At 46.6% G+C, this 21,028-nt stretch overlaps 1 long non-coding RNA gene across 1 annotated transcript in view; it reads right to left on the bottom strand.

The window, feature by feature from the left end:
• The window catches only part of LOC309853136, a 369,996-nt gene that overhangs the window by 108,410 nt on the left and 240,558 nt on the right, over nt 1-21,028 (bottom strand). The gene's annotated exons all lie outside the window — the stretch shown is intronic.

Raw genomic sequence — 21,028 nt, 5'->3', positions numbered from 1 at the left:
TTTTCCTTTCTTGCAATATCTTTGCTTAGTTTCAATATCCAGGTAACACCAGCCTAGAATGAGTTGGAAAGTGTGCCCTCTTCTAATTTTTTAAAAAAAACTTTGTGAATAATTGGTACTAATATTCTACAAATGTCTGGTAGAATTTATCGGTGAAGGACTTACCATCTAATGCTGAGCGTTTTCTTTGTGGGAAAGTTTCTGATTACTAATTAAATCTCTTTATTTGTTAAAGGTCAATTCAGGCCTATTTCTTATTGAGTCAGTTCCAGGAGTTTGTGTCTATAGAAATTTCTCCATTTAGTCGGAGTAATCTAATTTAATGGCATACAGTGGTTCACAGAATTCCCTTATATTTTATTTTCATATTTCTGTAAGGTTGGTAGTAATATCGCTTCATCATCTTTTATTTTAGTATTTTATGTATTTTTTTCTTAGCGTAGTTAAAGGTTTGTTACTTTTGCTCATCTTTTTGAAGAGCCAATGTTTGGTTTCACTGATTTTCTCAACTGTTTTTCTGTTCTTGTTTTAATTAGTTTCCACTCTACTCTTGTAAGTCCTGTCCTTCTGCTTGCTTTGACTTTGGTTTGCTCGTCTATTTCCAGTGTTTGGAGATAGAAGGTTAAATTGTTAATTTGAGATCTTTTCTTTAAATTATGGGTACTTTTAGCTATAAGTTTCACTCTAAGCACTGATTAGCTATTTCCCGTAAGTTTTGGCATGGTGTGTTTTTATTTTCATTTACCTCAAAGTATTTTCTAAATTCCCTTGTGATTTCTTCTTTGAGCACTGGTTATTTATAGTCTGTTGTTTTATTTCCACATGTTTGTGACTTCCCCAAACTGTTCTCTGTTAATTAATTTCTAGTTTCATTCCACTGTGACAAAAACAATTCTTTGTACAATATTAATCCTTGTTATGCTATTAAAGACCATTTATGACTCATAATATGGAATATTCTGGATAGCCACGTGTACTTGAGAAGACTATTCTGCTGCTGTTGGGTGGAGTTTCTATAAATGTCTGCTAGATCTAATTTATGTTTTGTATTTTTGAAATCTTCAATTTCCTGGTTTGTTGGCATATAGTCGTTCGTAGTATTCCCATATACTTTTTTAAAAATTTTCTTTAAGGTCAGTACTAATATCCCATCTCTTTCATTTCTGATGTTAGTAATTTGAATCGTCCTTATTTTTTTTCTTAGTGGGCTACTGACAGCTACAACGTTTATTTTTGAAATATCTATTTTTCCCTTCAATTCCATCAGCCTTTGTTTCACGTATTTTGAGACTCCAGTATTAGGTAAGTATATGTTTATAGTTACAGCTCTCTGGTGGACTGATCTTTTCTCATCGTAATATGTTCCTCTTTAATTCTAGTAACATTTTTCTACATTAAAGTATACTTCATCTGATGTTAGTAGAGCTACCATGGTCAGTGGGGTTTTATGAGGGGTTAAATGAGCTAATCTGTACAAATTATACAGAAAAGCATGTGGCACAGAGCAAGTGTTTGATAAATATTAGCGAATACTGTTACCCTTGGGCCTTACATACCTGAGTTCAGGTAAGCCTCACATCCAAGCCTATGGTACATACAGTTCTCTATATTTTATAGAAAGAGAAATTGAGGAACAAAGAGTTGAAGGAGGTTGTCCAAAATCCTCAAGCCAAGACAGTGATCAGGCTAAATCTTTTGGACTCCGAAGCCCATCCTCTATTCTGAATGTTCTGCCTGAGCTTCCAGGGCCAAATTATTTATCTACAAGATTTTAACTTCAAAGTCAATCTGAAAACAAATGGCAGTGGTCAATGGACTAGAAGGTCCTGAGAGTTTGGAATAAATCATGGAACCACAAATCACTGGCTGGAGGATGTCCAACAAGTTCTTAATCTCTGCATGGCTCAGTTTCCTCATCTGTAACATGGTGACTAGGACGGTTCCTCCACCAATGGGTCATTATGAGGATTAACTGAGATGATGCCAGGAAATTTCTTGGCACCTACAGATCAGTTGATAAAAGTTGGCTGTTATTAATGTTATAAAATGTTATGGTGATTACTACGGTTAACTACTGGGAGAAGATGTGTATGAACATATCTTCCAGAGTACATAAAAAGTGCCACGAGGTAGATAAAAGGAAGAGATGTTGTATTTAGAGTAAAGGACCAGCGTCTCCTGACTCAGGGGCCATCAGAAGATTCCAGAGAAGGATAGATGAGCCAAGGATGACCGGCCTGGTGAGCAGCAGAGCCCAGGTGCCAAGGCAGGCAAATTGTTACATGGCAGGCAATGGGGAACATGTTGGAATTCCCATCAGCACAGCTCTGGCCTCCTTCAAAAATGCCATCCTAAATTCACGGTGCCATAAAAGTGAAAGTACCTCAATAAAGGAAGAACAGGTGGCCCAAGATATAACAGAAAGGAGCTATATCACGAAGCAAGAATCTACATTTTCCCCTTACCCCACCACTGTTCTCACCCCCTGCTTGCCTTTATCTCTTATGAGTTTATTTAGAGACCATCTGCCTAGTGCTAAAAGCTCTGTAGGGTGCGGAAGACTGGTATGGAGAAGTAACATCATGGAAAACTCAAAAGCTCCCCTCAGTCCTGTGCTTAGCTGAGGACACAGATTTCTTCAGCCCCAGGCTGCTATGTCATCCCTTGAATCTGGAGTGAATGATCCAGCTGAACTCTGGGGAAAAGGGGCATGAGAAGGTGCCAGGACCTTGTGTCTTTGAGCACTGCCCTGAAGAACAGTGGACTATGAGGATGGTCCCCCAATGTCACTGTAAGCTCCCTCACCCAGCACCTTGACCTCCAAAGTGAGGAAACTGAGGGATATCAGCAGAATGGCCATCAGCATGTACTAACACTTTCTGGAACAAACCCTCCCTCCCACCTGCTCTGCACTGGGCTTTGGGCTCAGCAACTGCACAATTGTGACTCGACCATGGCTTTGTTTTCTCCCAACAGTCTGTGTGTCAATTTTTCTTTCTATAGGATTCCTAGAGTCCAAGTGAGGCTCTAAGAGGCAAGGTCACTTGCCCAAGGCCACGAAATAATAAGGAAAGTAGCCAAGAGCTACACTGCCCCCCACCCCAGTGCTGTCCCTACTTTCTGTTTAGGTCCATGGGATACCAGGCAGCTCAGGGGGCTTCTGAAATAGACCAGGGGTGGCAAAGCTGAAGCGAAGGAATCATGGATTACCTGCCAGCTCAAATCGCAGGGCCAGCTCAGGGTAGTGAAGCAAGCAAAGGGAAGGAGACAGAAGCAGAAGGGAAGGGTCAGTGGGCAGGTAGAAAGTCCCCCTGACAGTCTCCGTTGAGCTGGGCAAGCAAGGCAAGGCCACCTTCAATGGCAGATCAGAATGTGGAAGGCGCCCTGTCTCTATCCCACCCAAGCACAGAACCCAGCCACCAGGAGTCTAGCCTCATGGAGTTGGGGGAAGGTGGAGGCTCAGACTTGAGTTCAAGGCTCCAGTCTATGGAAGGAGAGACTGGCAAAGCCAAGGAAGCAGGAATGACATTCATTTAGTGCCTACTATTTGTCAGAAGCTCTTAAACATTTCATTTCCTTATAGTCCCTGCTGTGACCCAATAAGGGGGTAGTCTGTAGCCCTATTTTATAAATGAGGCCTTTCAGACATGTGTGTGCTTCTTTAAGGAGGGGAGGCAGAGGGAAGATGGTGGGGACTTCTCCTCCCTCCCAGCAGTTCTGCTGCCAATCTTTGGGGCCATCTGTGGGGTCTGGGCATCCATCAGGACACAGAACACCATGAAGGAGTGGTGCCCATGCCCTTTACAGGCTTCCCAGCAACTCACTGATACGTTCCTCATCTCGACCCCCAACAGGTGTGGCCCACTTACCTCCCTGGGCGGGTGTCACGGCGATGACATCACGCCCCATCTAAGCCTCCCTGCCTCCTGTGCCCTGAAGATCCAGCAACCAACCCCCCCTCTCCCACCCCCAGGGTGGCACAAGCCTAAAGGATACCCGTCTTTCTTCCTTCTTGCCTGGACACTCCCTACAGGGCAGTGACATTTCACTTTCCACGGAGGCTCTCAGCACTAGGCTGGGTCCCTGGAGATGTGTACAGAAGGTGACAGCTGCCTGCTCAGGGCCATGACGGCCATTTCTGCCTCCAGAGTCCTAAATAGGGGACATGCCTGGCTTCCTAAAACCCTCCCTCGGCTATTTGTTGGTGGTGTTCTCTCCTCCCTGGCTCGCATCTCCGTCTCCCTTGGTGAAGATCTGTCCTCACCGCTCACTCTCCGGAGGTATTTGTCTGCTGGGAAAACAGCAGCTGACAGCAAAGGTCACTGCGGCCAGCCAGAGCTGGCCGCATACAAATGTGCCTTTTAGCTGCGGGCCCTGCAGAGAAGGACCCGGGCCTATTATTGATAAATCCTTGGAAAGACTCTAATGTATCTTCATTTCAGGGAAAACAACTGCCTTCAAGGTTGCACCAAGAAAATAAAGCGGGCGGCCTGGTGACGGATTCGAGACGTTGGCATTTTCCCGAAGATTAAAAGATTATAACACTTCTATTAGGATCACTCCGCCACGCTGTATTGATCTCATCAGGGAAGCCACTGCAGGTCTAATATGAACAGAGAGCGTTCGGGAATTAATCACGGGGGGTTTTATTATGGTTCATAGGGCGCTGCGTTCAAGCCGCATAGTTTGCAATATTTATGGCCCCGCTCGCCGGCCGTTATTAAGTGCGTGGAGCTAGGCCTGCTGGGTTAGAACACAAAGTCATTCTTCAAAAGTAAATCTTATCTAAACTGTGCACACAAAGCCAATTATGTTTTGATTTACATTTTAATTCTGCAGTGGAGGCAGTGTGGCGGAGTGGGAGGGGCCGGAGATGCAGATCTGGAGGGACCCGCCTCCGGCGCAGACCCGCTGGTTATCGAAGTGAGACCTTGGACAAGTGTCCTAGAGCCCCGGCTTCCAGAGCTAGAGGAGGAAGGGGCAGCATGTACCTCCCCCTGTGAGAACCGAGGAGATGGCATCCCGGCATCGCACAGGCATCAGACCTGAAACCTGCCCCTCCCCCGGTGGGGGAGGAAGGTACACAAAAATCAGCGCCCTCCTGCTAACCCATGGCTGCAGTTGTTTCTTCTTTTCTGAAACCCTACCTGACTTGAATTCTGGGGAGACCCGTCTAAGCAGAGAATGCAGGGAACAAAAGCTAACTTTTTTTAAAACCTAAACTCAAAAGAAACACAGGATATGCTTTATGAGCCATGGAAACTCACTTCTAATTCACGGGTTTCTACCTCCTTTTCTTGGGAATCAAGGAAGCCTATACTTACCCCACAATATGGGGCAAACCATTGGCTTTTGGATAAAGACTGTATCGCTGAATTTTTGCCTCGCTGAATTGTAAAACTTAAATAAGATAGATTAGAAGGGGCTCGCTCCAGGATCTCACACAGACTAGCCACTTAGTAACTCAAGACTTCAGAAGGAGGCCATGCAAATAGTAGGAGGTACTCTTAGTTCAAATGATTGGTCTGAAGTGGTGGGCTTCAGAGCCCCGCTTCAGAGCCCTGCAGACCCAAGAAAGAATGCTTGAGAGGACTTTGGTGCAAAAAGGCAGTTTTATTCATGCCTGGCAACAGGACCCGCAGGCAGAAAGAGCTACATTGGGCTTGTGAGGAGTGGCTGATTATATAAGATTTTCTATCCTGTGGAGGGGAGGGTGATATTAGGAGTCCAGGAAATTGAGTCTATAGGTTTCTGGAGATTGCTTTTTTTCGTGTAAATCGTTAAGATGGATGTGAACTGATGGAGACTCTCTTCCTGCAGAACTGTGACCTGTGTCAGTTAACCACTTATGTTCCCTTTCCTTTGTGCTGGGGCAGCCAGGAGTGCCTGAGGAATATCACATATATCCCACCTCCTAAGGGCGGGGGCGGGGAGGGGGCGAGGTTAGCTTGTGCTTCACCCTCAGCTTTCCTTCTGCGCCTTCATCACTAGTAATCTAGCTGTAGATCTAGTCACGGTGGCAGGAAGAGTAGCAATCGTAGTTGTAGCAGTAGCAGTCACAGTAGCAACTAGTCCTACTGGCAATAATAGTAACATTAGCATGGGTGGTAGCAGTGAGCCCAACAGTGGTAGTGATCATGGTGCTGAAGGAGCAGCCTGGCCCCAGCTCTTATTACCCTGGGACAGTGGCAAGCCCCTGAACCTCCCTGAGCCACAGCCTCGTCTTTTGTAAAGCAGCAATAAAAGCATCTCACCCTCACAGATCCTGTCCACATAAAATCAGGTGTCATACAGTAAGCTCTGCCGGGTCCTCCTGTCCGCCTCCACCTGTCCCTAATCTCGTGTTCTCCCCGTCCCGAGCTTCTGAGTCCTGGGCACCGCACAGCCACAAGTCTGCAGTTCGCCTTTGTGACCTGCTCTGCGGGGAAGACCACTAGATCAGGAGCGTGGGGAGTGGAGTGGATGCTGGATGATGGGAAGACCCAGATGAGAAGGGGTCAGTAAGCCCTTCACACTGTCTGGCTGCTGTGGGCATTCAATGCTTGGTGCCACCAGAGAAAGTCTCTTCTGTTAAATAGGGACCCCCAAACTCAGCAACCCGCTAGAGCTCCTTGAGGACAAAGGGCTTCCGTCTTTCCATTCACAGAGCCTCTTAGAGTCCCATGCATACAGTAGGCGTCCAACCAATGATGATTGCATCACTCCAGCCACATAAGAATTTCCCTTCCAGGGTAGCCATCAGGAGGTCACACGGTGTCCCTCACTTGACCTTCTGTAGCCTCGAGCCCATTTCCCTAGGAAACGACTGCAGTCTCCTGCTGTGGAAGTGAAATCTGCATCCCCAGAACTGCCCCCTCATCCCACGTCAGGCCTCGGGAGCCTGTGAAGCACGTGGATATGACAGTGCTTCCGGGATCCTGTTACATTCCCTTAGTCTTCCATTTTCACCAGGGGGGCTGACCCTGGCCCTTCCACGGTCCAGCCTGACAATGCTCCTCTACTTCCCGATCCAGCAAGCACCGACTGCACGTGCAGCTCAACACATCTGCGTGGGAACCCAGGAACACGGCGACAGGAAACAGCAGGACCCTAGAGCCAAGCTGCAACTCCAGGCACAGTGTGACCGATTCACAGGGACACCGCAGCCCCCGGCCCAGAACCAGTGTGTGTAGTAACTGCCCAGGGATGTATGTTCAGTGAATGTTCCCTAACTGGGTATCAGCTTCCTCCTTCTAAGGGTATATGGTTACTAGCGTAGTGTCTTAAGGAGAAGGCAAAAGGGGACCTGGAATGGGCCCCATAGGATAGAAGCCAAGAGTTTGAGCGTCTGGCCCAGTGATGGAGCTGGACAAAGGAGTGTGTAAAGCCAGAACACGAGAGTGCAAGAGCGAGGTCTGCCAGACAGAGAGAGGACCGGGAGGTGTCTCACCCCAGAGGGACAGCTTGAGATGAAGTCCCTTGCAGGAGGACTAATACCAGAATCCTAGGGGGGGTGGGCGGTGGCATGCCCACAGAGCTACTTAGGCACAGGCTCACAGAGCTAGGACAGAAAGCAGAGGGTGAAAGTCAAGGGCACATGTTGGAAAGAAACACTAAACCTACAACTGGGACAGAGACAGAGGTTCTGACAGACACGTGTCTCCTGCAGCTAGGCCTGGGGACAAAAGCCAGAGGCACAGGAGCTTGGTCTGTGACAGGCAGCACCCCTGCTTCCTGGGACAAGTAAGGGAGCAGGAGAGAAAGAGAACAAGGGCGGGGGGCAGAGAGCAAGAGAGCGTGAGCATAAGGGCGAGCGTGGAAAGCAGCGGGCGGGGGAGAGGGCAGGCCAGAGGAAGGGGAGCCGCAGCGTATTCGAACCTCACGAACACTCCATAAATGTGGCTTATGGAAAAGGGATCTTTTCAAAACAGATTTGCATTTCCGTCCACCCCCAGTCTCTCGCCTCCGTGGCCCGAGAAACACAGCGGTGTGACCACCTCGGTACGCACCTCGTAAACCCACAGGCCCCGCTGCCTTCCTACGAAACCTAGGCAACACTTCCAGAAGGACCTGTGTCTGGAAGCCCCGAGAACCCCCATCCTGCCCAGAAATAGATGCAAACGTCTGTGCGAGAAAAGAGCGCCTGTCACACGGTCGCTTTTTAGCTGAGAAAACCCACCACTTGAGGAAGTGACATAAATACAGCATTATGGATTTTGAAGAAGCAGGCAGGCGTGCATCACGTAAACAGCAAAGCACTGGCTCTTAGTCTTTCATCCGACACCAAGTGGCCGGCTCAGGGCACGGAGACCAGAGGGTTTTCCCACATAGGATTAGAAGCGCACCAGGGGATTCCGTTAAAGACCACTACATTAGCTGAACCCAGAGGCTAATTTTCAGGGGTTTATAAACCGACTGTAAAAATGGTTTTCGATTCACCCGCTCTCATGCTGTGCTAAAGCTCTAGGTCCTCCTCTCCCCCCTCTGAAGTCCGACACACGCAGAGCTGGAGATCTCCGTTCATATGCATGTACACGCATGTTCATGAATGAAATAACAGCAGGTACCGCATCTGCACACTCGGGCTGAGTTTCCAGCACAGGCTGGTTCTGCAAACGGCGAACGAGAAGGGGCCGGTATGCAGTTGCCGTGCAGCACAAACGTACGAGTGTGGGTCTGACTATTGGCTGTTTGGGCTTAAGAAGTCATCTAGGAAAACAAAACCCATCATTCATAGAGGCTAAAGAGAAATCCCCAAAGAAGAAACGCAAACGACCAATCAACATATTAAAAAATTGCTCTGTCTCTCGGGTAATTAAAGAACCAGGAATGATTGTCTCCTAATTTGGCAAAAACTAATTAGAAATACTAATACTCAGAGCCAGCGAGGCTGTGGTGAGACAGTTACTCTCATTCATCGTGAGGCAAGTGTAAATGTAAGGAGGGACACAACTGCAGTCTGAAGTCTACTAATAGCCGTGACATTGTTGATGCGACACAGTAAAAAGAGAAGTTTTGTTTCTTTGGTTGTGGTCTTTGGATTTTTGTTTGTTTCGTTTTGTTTCATTTGCTTTTGCTTGTGTGATCACAAATTTAAGGTCTGCGGGTTACCCGAAACGAGACAGGGATATTCCGACATGAACACGAGGAAGAGGAGAATCCGGGATGAGAAGAAGCTCGGACAACACAGAAGAGGACCGGAGCAGCCCAGAGAAGAGAGATCCTTCAGAACCACTGCTGCCGGAGGCTTTGACCAACTGTCTCACGAAGATGGTTCAGAACACAGAAGCCCCATATCCAGTGCCTGGGGCCGGGGAGGAGAGGTGTGCAGGGACCACTTCACTCAGTCTGTGTTTTCACAAAGTAAAGGAAAACCTTCAGCACCAAATGAAGCTGGTTCTATGGAGAGTCTGGAGACTCTGGGACTTGAGCAGGGTGAGCAGGAGAGCACTCCCGTAACGCTCCCAGGAACCCCACGTGGAAGGGGCCTCATTGCCATCTAAGACTAGATGGCACTTCCTTCCTCATAGGCTTCTCTACAAGCCAGTGAAGGTCTTTCCAGCTAGCAGTCTGTTGTTCTCCGCTCTGCGCCCCGTCGCCGAGGACAGGCAACATGTAGGTACCTCATGTGCCACTTGACTCAGACTTTCCCACAAAAACGGTCTTCTCCAAAACAGACATGACTGCAGTGTAGGCAAGGAAGACAAGTTAGGAGCGCTTTCCAGGTCCCCAGTGACGCATCTCTGTGCAAGTCTCTGGTCCTGTGCTTCGACAGGTTGTGAGGTTTTCTCACTTTCTCCTGATATCGAAAAAATAATAATAAGTTCGGGGCACCCAGGTGGTGCGGCAGGTTAAGCATCTGCCTCTTGGTTCCAGCTCAGGTCATGATTTCTGGGTCGTGAGTTCGAGCCTTGTGTCAAGCTCTGTGCTCAGCAAGGAGTCTGCTTGGGACTCTCCCCCTCTCCCTCTGCCCCTCCCACTCGTTCTCGCTCTAAAATAAATAGTCTTTAAAAAAATTAATTCAGGTTTATAAAGAAAGACCCTAATGATGGCTGCCTGGTGTTCACCCTTGACACACATGCACTATTTTGAGGGGTTTTCAGTCTTATTTGGTCAGAGGTTGTTCAGGAATGTCCTCCTTAAAGAAGCCACAAGCCTCGCCCTCATTCCTGGTACTTACCTCCACGACTTCCTAGGATCCAAGGGCTAAAATAGAAAACATTTGGCTAAATAGAAATTAACCACCCAAAAGAGCCCAGGTTGTTGGAATTCATTTCTATATTTGAATCTTCTCGGAATTTATTTCACCAGTTCAATACACTCATCCCACAAATGTTTACTGTGTTCTCACCAGGCACGGGGCTGGGTGCCACGGGTCAAGCAGCAAAGAAGGAAAAGAAAGAAGACATCCTGGTCTGCATAGACTGTGCTCGGAGAAGAGAGGGGATGCACAGAATGAAGAAGTCAAGATTCAGAGCTTGCTGCTTTGCCAAGCTCTATGTTTCTTCACGCCTGCTGATGGCCCTCTGCCCCAGCTCCAGCTGAAGTCACCAAGGCCCCGTCAGACCCCAGCTCAAGCTCTGCTGCTGCCCTGAGGCAGCCTGACTTCTGCCTCACTCAGACCTGGTAGAGCCGACTGGCAGGGCTCTGGCGTGCTAAAGGATCTAGGACTAAAACTCAGACCCATGTCATAGACTTGGCCCGAGAAACCAGGCTGGAGCCATGTTCTAGGCTCTCAAAATAATAATAATAATGATGATGAATTTTTTTAAATACCCTCATGGGAGAATTCAGAGAATTTGGTTTCAGACATAGCATAGCTGAGGTGCATAAGGACATGAAGGTCTAGATGTCGGGTGAGCTGGGACGGCCCCAGTTATAAACGTGAGGCCCTGATAAGGAGATGACAGGACCACCCCCATGGAGGTCTTTCTCAAAATCCAGAGATGGCATCAACCAGGAAAATGATGCAGAGAAAGAGAAGAAAAGGACCAAAGGTGTTCAGAGGAAGAGGACTTTGAAGCTAACGAAGCAAAACTTTGAAGCTAACCCAGAGCTCCAGAGCTCATATGCGACACATAGCCTGATGCATCTACAGGCGCCACGGGGGAAAAGTCAGGGGACAGAGGGAAAGTAGAGAGCACCAGGTTAGGGGGGTGGAAATGGGCCCACAGGGTTTGGCAACTTGCCCATTTCTAATGACTCCCAAGAGAGATTCCAGTAGCAGGACGAGACTTTCACTCCAAGAGAGACGACAAGGTATTAGGTCAAGGATGCGAGTGTGCAAGTCAACTTGATGAGTGTGGGGTGAGAAGAAGGGGTTGCTGGCATGGGAGGAGGTGGGGTGATCAGGAGTGTAAGCAGGCTTTCAGGCTGAGACCTTGAACAAGAGGAAGATCTGCTGAGAAGGAGGTCCCACACAAGGCAGCAGTTGTCTGTAAAGGCACAGATGCTTTCAGCTCTAAGTCACAAATGTCCCATGAAAGTGGCTTCAACAACAGAGCCTTACTTATCACATGTAAAGTTCCAAGTGTCGGCCACATGATTTACGACGGAAGTGCTAGAACAAGAAGTCGTTTCCGTGCAATCAAGATCCAAGTGACACCAAACGTCCACAGTTGGCATGGGAACCAGAAAGCTCGAGGGACTCAATTTTCAAAATTTATTTTACAACTGTTTCTGCATTATGTGTGAGTGTGAGTGCTAATTGTGATGCTTAGACCAATGCAAGCGCAGAAACATATTTCTTAATGAGTTTCCTAATACTTTCTTCACTGAATCATCAGGGCTTATGTTCTCGGACATTAAATATAGGCATGTCAATCATTTTTCCATGCAAGTGTAACCTATAAATGTTGCTCGGTGACAACTTCATTGCCAAGGGGCCCATTTTTCACGTGCTGGGGCATCAGAAGAACTAAGCTGAGGTCCCACATGTATTTGCATGTTCCCTCTCCCTGGGGAGCCCCATCCCTGCTAAAGGATGTGATTCCAACATGTGGGGCCAATAGCACTTTGCTTGAAGTGATGAATCACTCTCATTAAATAAGGGTTGGTCACCTTCATGGGACTATTCATTTTGCCCTGTGTCTATCGACCTTAGATTTTATTGATTACTAATTTAAGTTAAAATAGATCTCAAGCACCACAGATTCTGCTCCCTCCACCAATGCTGAGGGACAGAATAGGGACCAATACGTGGAAGGCATGAGATTGGGAAAGACTTCTAACAGTCTGAAGGACCACAGATTGGGACCAGTGATCTCTAGAGGAAGTGATACTTCATCACTAGATTTGTTTACACATTTTAATGTCCTCCTAGTGTGCCCTCAGAGCCAAGGCAATGCAGGGACTTGGGAGTGATGCTGGCCTCCCAGGAAAAGCTCATCTTCCTATTTGGCTTCAAGGAGCCTCTGTCACCGGCAATCCGAGTCTACCTGATGCCAGTGGACTCAGCCGACCAATATGTGATATCCGAACCTCACATTCTCTTGATTCTGCACACAAGGGTTGCAAAACCCAGAGCCCTGACCCTCCTATGGCCCTGCCAACCATTTCTCACTGCCCCCTCCCCAACAGAGAACTACCGTCTAGACACTAGACAATAGAGTCACCTCTTTTAAAGCTCCCCTGGAGATTCTGATGAATATACAAGTTCAAACGACTTGTTCTCAGGATGAATGATAAACCCTACAGGTATCATTGTTTTTCTTGGTGACCTGGGACCCACCTGGGGATTCAGTTACCTGTCTTAAGGCTCTGCTTTCTTCAACTTCTGGCAGTACTAAATAGTTTGCAATTCCCTGTGGGTACCTGGTGTCCAGAGAGGGAGAAATCTGAACCTTGGCTTTGGGCATGGGAGATGCTGGGACAAAAGAGACTCCCGACTTGCTTTCATGTGAATCCTTGGTAGGTACGAAATAGGGGAACTCAGCAGAGCTCAGTCTGCCCTCCTGGGTCTTCTCTGCCCAGTTAACCAAACTGTGTCACTCTGTGGCCTTCTGCTTCCTTTGCTTGTGCGTATGCTATGCATACACCTTACTGGGGAAGGGGTGGCTACAGGCCTAGGCCTTCCACAGGCATTCTTCAGTTCCCTAATCATAAACCATTTTTGTGCCTGCCTCCCACAGGAAGCTGAGAGCTATTCAAGCGTTGGCCCATGTTTGTTTTCTGTTTTTCCAGTTCTCAGCACAGTACCTGGCAAAAAGGATGTGCTCAAAGAATTACTTATTCATAAGAAATTAATATATGAGGAATAGAACTTTCCAGAGGCTGTGTGGGATGGTGGCAGGACAAGGGAGGTTTTTTTTTTTTTTTTTTTTCAGTTCCGTGACAAATATGAGAAATAGGGGGTTTTACTTTCCATTACACAAATTCGTGAACTCAGAGGAAAGGAATTTACTCCAGACAGAACCTGGCAAAGAGAGGCTAGAGCCCAAGACTCACGGTGTTCTCTCTAGGTTGCCTCCTTCCTTTCCAGGTGCTATTTGACTCAAATCCATACCGACACATTCAAGGCCACACTACTGGGTATAACCGTGACAATGATATTTTCAATTCTCAGAATCAGTTGTATAACTTTCCAAACTTCATTAAAGAAATGTGCTAGAGATATCTGTTGACTAATGGGCCATCTCAGTGTTTCCTGACTTCAGGCCCAGGGTCCAAGAGGTCTCTTTGTCCAGATAACTGGGTAACTACATCACTCTCCACATTTGAGCACACCGTGGGAATGTCACCCATATAAGATATCATTAGCACCATCAACCAAGCCTTGAATGAATTCTTCTGGAAGTCTCTAGAGCCAATATTGTGTGAACCTGGGCACCCTTTCCCTACCATTCCCACACTTGCGTTTTTGTGTTCAATCTACACTCAACCCTAGCTCTTCCCAAACCAGACCAGAAAGCACAATACAAAGGCAAGGGTCACAGGCTGAGTTGCCCAGGAATAAAGCCCTGAGATGTTGATCATGCCAGAGATCTATTAAGAGTGCCCTTAAGATCCAGACTAGGGGAAGGGAAGGGAACAGAGGTTAGTAGCAGAAAGAGAAGCTCAATGGTACTGCAGACCCAATGGCAGATCTGTGGTCAACTCCACAGAAAGCTCTGGAATTAGAATTAACCCTTCAGCATTGTTCCCAGTTGAGCAAAAATATTTCATACTCCCACGTCGACTATTTAATATTAGACCAGCCACCCCAAGGAGGGGAGTGATTGTAGGTGGTTGGCTTTCTGCAATCCTGAAAGAGGCTGACTGATGTTGAGGTTGTCTGCAAGAGTCCTCTAGCAACCAGGGCAATAAGTTCTCATGGAAGGGGACTTCAGAAGTGTATCACACATCTACCATAGCGCAGTGAAGGGTGAGTTTATCTCCCCCAGTGTGAAGAACCAGCACATGCTTCATACCCACAACTCAGAACAACCAACACACAAGCTGGCTGTGTACTGTGGATTCTGAGAAGGGATCCTTCCTGCCAAAAGTCCCTCCTAATCCCTGTCTTCCTGGGCCAACTCTTCCAGTGGGGTGCTGCCCAGATTTCCCTGTCCAGCTCTTCTAGTTCTCAGATGAGACTTCAGTTGAGTCCTGAATCCTCATCTGCTTTGAGGGGGCCATAATCCCTTGTCAATCCCTTCTCAGTACTTATTCAGCAGGTTTTTTCTGTTTCCATTCTGCCACAGATAGATGAAGGACAGGGAGCCATGTCTCTCTCCCAGCTGCCATGGACTTCCATCTACTCCTTGTATCCAACGATTCTACTGCCAACCCTTGTCACATAACAAGGCCTGCCTGGCCCTGAACAGAGCTCCTTCCATCACACTGACAAGGAGCCCCTGAGCACCGGTGGTTGCAGCAGGGCCAGGCTCCCAGTGCCCACTTCTGGCCACATCCCATTGTCCGCAGGGCAGGAGTCCATTTTGGTACCAAACAACTTCATGATGGATGTGACTGAAGATGAAGTTGCGTGAGAGTCTGAAGGGGTTTTCAGGGACCAGCCTTTGAAGTTAAGAAGGAGTTACATGTATAATGCCACTCGGGCCAAGGACATTAATTAGCGACTGAGAGAAATGAGGAAAGGTGCATGACAGCAAACCTGTCAGCGACTGTCGCTTCTTAGCCATTCTCCCATTCTGTCAGGAAGTGTTAAGAGCACCTACTTTGGGCCACTCTCATACTGGTTTCTGGGGACATGAGGGTCAAGAGGCTTGAATGAAAGACTTGTGTATTCTTTCCCCCCATGTTTCCACTTAACCGCATAAAGGCTACTTTTCCATCTTCTTCTTTTTTTTTTTTTTTTTCATAGGAAAATGCCTTAGAGGGAACTCTGGTCTCCACTCTACCCACTTACTCTCCCCTTCCTGGGCTAACCCAATCATCCAGCTGAGATTCAATGAGCTACATTTTCCTAGTGGGCAGGGGTCCTGGCCCAGAGACACACAACTCTTCTTTCATTCACTTTTGCCATCCGCTTTGCCATGTGTTCTCCATTCTCCTCCCTCCTGCCCTGCTGTTGTGAAGCCAGCAGAGCAGGACCCCTCTCGGGAGACACACACACCATTCCCCTTCCCTCTTTCTCTCTCTCCTCTACCCTACTATTAACTTTTACGGTTGACGCAGGCAGGCCAATGGTTCTATTGCACAAAGTGGAGAATTTTCAGTCTACAAGTTATACTATTTTTCTTGTGATTTGCTCAAGTTTGAAGATCCTCAAGTTTAAATATAGGGTTGCTATTAGGAGATATCACTTGGCCCCAAGTCTAAGCCACAAGCCCCTACACAGTTTACTAGAGTCTCTAGGTGTGATGACTTTGGAGTGTTGTACAACCACTACTAAAGTAGATAAAGGAATCCCCACATAGTAACCTGTTCTTTGTGTATATATTCTTTAATGGTCAACTTTGAATGGGAAGAAGAATGAAATGCTTCTTTTGCTCCAAATCCCTAAGAAGACAGAGTTTCTACTGTCCTGGAGTTGACTGTGTAGTGGTTGAAAAGAAATATTATAAAAATACAGTAAAAATACACCTTAACCCAGCCTAAGGGAGTCATCAGTAAAGGTCCTGGAAGCAATAAATGCAAAACAGAGACTTTAGTGATGAATAAGGCAAATAAAGGTCATGGAGCAGGAGGGAATATAGTTCAGACAGAAGAAAGTGCATTAGCAAATGTTCAGGGTCCAGCTGTGGCATAACGTGAGGCAAGAGCCATAGGCAGTTAGGGCTGCTGTGTGACAGCTTGCTTCCAGTCAGATTGAGCTCACGAGACCCTTGCAGGGGGTAAGGAGAAAGTGCATATTTTATTCTCTGATTCATCTCTCCATACCTAATGATGTACCAGAACATTAAACCCATCTTGATTGGTTCTTATATCCTGGAAAACAGACCAGACTTCAGCTTCCTTCAGTGCTCTGGGCAAGAAGTAAATGCCAGTCAAGCCAGGACAATGCATTCCATATGTTGGTATAGCTTTGAGCTACCTGGCTTCCAAAAGAAGCTTTGGGTGAAGATTAATGATTTACAACCAGGCTTCTAATTACCTTCCCTTTTAACTACTCTCCACTTTGTCTAACTGGTCTACCTACATCAGTCTGACCCTCATTACTTTAGCCTTCAAAGAAGCTGTACTATGGATCATACCACATCTAAATGTAATGCCTCAATAGCTCCCCCAGTGCTTTCTGGATAAAGTCTCATTTACTTATTATGATGTCACAGGTTGCATTCCTCAAAAAGTAAACCCTAAGACAAAGGTTAGCATATAGGAATATATTAAGGAGCAGTCCTAGAATCAATCCTGGAATCCAGGGATGGGAAGGGGGCAGAACTGAAAAGAAGCTGGAATGCAGTACATCAATCCACCCCAAGGGAAGCTCTGAAGCCAGATGGCCTTTCGAAGTCAAACCAAGTTGGGCAAAGGGACCAAGCCTTAGCAGACACATGTTAGCAAGTCTTGGACGCAGACTACTCTGGGGGAAGCGGGCAGGACTTTGGACAAGGCAACTTGATCCAGGGCAAATTCCTGGAAGAAGCCGTCAGCTGAGGGCTGCCAGCCTGCAGCATGCCCAGCAACTGGAGGAATAAGGCCGTCAGATCTCAGCGGAGACACGAGGGGCATCTCACAGCATCTAGTACATATGGCATCCGGTGATTTTTATGGTTTTTCATGACCTACTATATTACTTTTCCAGGACTACCATAACAAAACACCATAGGTTGGTGTCCTAAACGAGAGAAATGTGTTTTCTCACATTTCTAGGGGCCTTGGGAGTCTGAGTTCGAGTTGTCAGAAGGATTAGTGTCCTCTGGGGTCCCTCATTTTGGTTTGTAGATGGTCATCTTCTCCCTGTATCCTCACATGGTCTTCCCTGTGGCCTAACCTCCTCTTACAGGGACAGTAGTCACAGGGGATTTAGGGCCTACCCTAATGACCTTATTTCAACTTTGTTACCACTTCAAAAATAACTTATCTTCAAATACACTCACAGTCTGAAGTACTGGGAGTTACGACTTTGATATGAATTTTGAGGAGGCATAGTTCAGCTTTAACACCTACTACTTTCTGTTATTCCCACCATCAGCCATTCCCCCAACCATCTCTAGTCAAAGCGCATCTAACAGCTGATTCTTTTTTTCCAGAATTTTATTTGTTTACTTTTAAACAAGCTAAATTACTAAGGGATGCAACATCCCACAGTTTCTGTGTCCAATGGCCTTGGCAGGAAGGTTGCTTCAGAATTTGACATAAACCATCCTACTGTTCATGGAAGTAAGTTACTTTTTCCTGGATTACTTGGACTTCAGTTTCCTGCCAGGAGTCACTTTTTTTGTACATGGAAACATATGTCTTGCCTACATAAAATTCAGTTTCATCTCAGGCATAAACACTTTTATTTTTGAGAAAAACTTTATGTTCCCTCTGGTTTAGAATACCTTACTTATAACTAACAACAAATGGCCTTGGGCCACAGCCTTCAAGATATAATTGGAATTTTAGGAGTCATGATCCCAGCAGGCCTCCATCAGCTCCAAGATGGGGGGTAGGGAAAGCTACTGGCTGATTCTAGAACATGCCACGCTGGTCTACACCTCTATGCTTTGCCAGAAGTGCCTTCCCTACTTTGCCCATGAATACCTTTGTTGTCTCCTTCAAGAGTCAGCTAATGTGTCCACCCCTCTCTGAAGCCTTCATCAGTGACCTTCCTCATGAGGATATTTTCTCTCCTGCCCCAGGATGAGAGACAGTTGTCTTAGGACTTCGTGTGTGTGTGTGTGTGTGTGTGTGTGTGTGTGTGTGTGTAGCAGGCACCTGTAAATGTGTGTTGAGTGTTTGGTTGACAGTTGGTGTGCTGAGTGATTTGTCAAGGGTTCTATCATGACCGTGGCTTGTATTTTCTCAGGAGATGAGACATCAGCATAGGCATATAGGATGAAGGAAAAAGGGTCAGAGAAAAGCAACGTTGCTGGCTTTGAAGCTGGGGAAAGGGGACCGTGAGCTGAGGAACATGAATGGTCTCTAAAAGCTGGGAAAAACAGGAGAAAGGATTCTCCACTAGAGTGTCCAGAAAGGAATGCAACCCTGCTGATTTTAGCCCAGTGAGACTTTTCACTTTCTGAACTGTAAGAAAATAAATGTGTTGTTTTAAGCCACTCGTTTTATAGTAATTTGTTACAGCAATAGAACACTCGCACACCAGTCCAAAAAGACCTCATCCTATTCCTGCCCTCATGCTCCAGACCTACTTTGTCTATATCCTAGGTTACCAACACTGGGGTATTTTCCTGATTCAACCATCTGGGCTTCTGAAGACTCAGGAGAGCTCAATATTAATGCAGTTGGTGAATTTTCATGCAGGTGTGCTCTGTATGGACACCGTGGTAGGAGCTATGTGATTACACGGGGTCAAAGATGCACCAGCTTGCTCGCAAACTACAGGATAGATGAGGTTATGTGTGCGGTGACCACAAGCAGGTCAACCAGAGGAACAGAAGGTGGGGCTAGCCCTGACGAAGGTTTCGAAGGTAGGTCATTTTGACAGGACAAACGGCATGAACCATCCCCACGGTAGCACTCTGCCCTCTTCACACCCTAAGGTATATTTTTACAAAAATTAGCATTCAAGTTGACAATAAATCTTGAGACCGCAGCACAGAAACACCGGAATACAGATTACAGATGGCGAAAAGCGGGGGAACACTGTCAGAGAGAGAGAGAGAGAGAGAGAGAGAGAGAGGGCACAATCTGGACTCTGAAGAACCCATCACATGCTAGGGAGCCATGACAGGTTCTTGGGGAGAAGCAGCTACAGTGAAGCTGGCATGTGCAGGGTGAGGGGTGGGGGTAGGACACAGACATAGGAGAAGGGGAACCTGGAGCGATCAGCACGTTTGGCTCTGAAGCCAGACCATTGACTTTTCCTACGATTACCAGCACAGTGAGTCTGACAGATCTGAAGCTGTTTTTTTTTTTTTTTAATTACCATTGACAATAGTGTGAACTTCGTTCACTTAATCTCCATTAAAGTCATTGAGGATGATGCATTGACTTTTTAAACAACTAAAAAAAGGAAAAAACCCTGAAAACAGATTCTCAAAACTTCGCTAGCAGAAGCTCATCACGCTAGACCAACAACTACCACTGTTAAAGGTAAATACTGAGGGCATAAACACGGAGCCAATTTTACTCCCATTCTCTATTAATTGCCTGACATATGAATGATAATTTAACAAACCATCTGTGACATTCTTTCAGCCTAGTCTCCAAAGGCAGGTGCTGGTCTATAAATAAAGGATAATAATAAATAAAACTGTAACTAATCTCCATCTAGCTTTTTGCATTTTTCATGGCATTTTCACATGCATTATGCCACTGGACTTCACAACCACTGCGTGGAGTTGGTCTGACAGACACTTAGAAAGGGTATAAGCCAGAAGCCCACCCCGGGCAGCAAAACTCAAAATGCTTTGCTCTTTCCAAAGAATCACAGTGCTTCTAATGTTAGAACAAATGGCATGACACGTGTGAGAAGAGATAGGACATGAAGCCGTAGGATAACACATCCCAGCTGAAACACCCAGCAAAGCTAAGGCAGAACCCCGACTTCCCCCAAAGCCAAAGGAAGAATGAACCCCACCAGACCCAAAATCCTTATTCCACATCCAGAAGCGCTGAAGCGGAGGTTTCCAGGCAGAGAACAGGCCTGGATTACCCAGGAAACGTACCTCATTTGAAGAGTGCAATTTCAGTGTCCTAAGTTGTAAGAGATCACTGACTCTTTCCCATCTGGCTCAATCTGGGCACCAAGGACTGTTGTACAAACACTGAGCCAAGCAGATGCCACCGTGTCCCCTGACCGGCCTCATTCCAGACCAGGAAACTGGGGAAAGAGAAGCTAGGGCTCTGCTGATAGGAAATTAAAAAATGAGCTCTTTGAAACACCCTTTTTTTTTTCCTCTCAGAGTGTCCATACCTATCAGCTGGGTTAAGTGGACTCTTGGTCACCCACAGCTGCAATGACCTTTGTCATCAACATGAACAGAATACCCACCATGCAGATACACACACACACACACACGCGCGTGTGTGCGCACACACATGTGCATTCCCTATACAACCAGCACACCTGTTCATCTGGGGGAATGGCATTTCTCTGTCACTTAAAAAGATATATGGGATTTGAGGGAGGAGGAATCAACAGATTTAGAAGAAGCCATATGCCAGCCACTGCACTGGGCTCCCCACAATAGTTTCTTACTGATTTCTCATAAACACTGTGCCAAGTTGATACAAAAGCCCCATTGTACAGAAAAATAGACTGAAGATCCAAGAGTGTAATACATTCTCCCAAGGTCACAGAGTGCCCCTATCATGTACAGGTTAAAAACAGCTCTTTTGTGAAATCCCAAATATGCCATGATATGCCACCTGCCTACACAGGCAGCACACGGCGAGGACTAAATCCAAGCCCACCTTTCTCCGGAACCCCTGTTCCTGTATTTGTTGAAGAATCTAGTAAATGGGAACCAAATAAACAGGTGAATACAGATAGTTT

Source organism: Mustela nivalis, assembly GCF_964662115.1.
Source record: "Mustela nivalis genome assembly, chromosome: 18".
NCBI classification, from domain to species: Eukaryota; Metazoa; Chordata; class Mammalia; order Carnivora; family Mustelidae; genus Mustela; species Mustela nivalis.
This window is presented reverse-complemented; position numbering and strand designations above follow the sequence as displayed.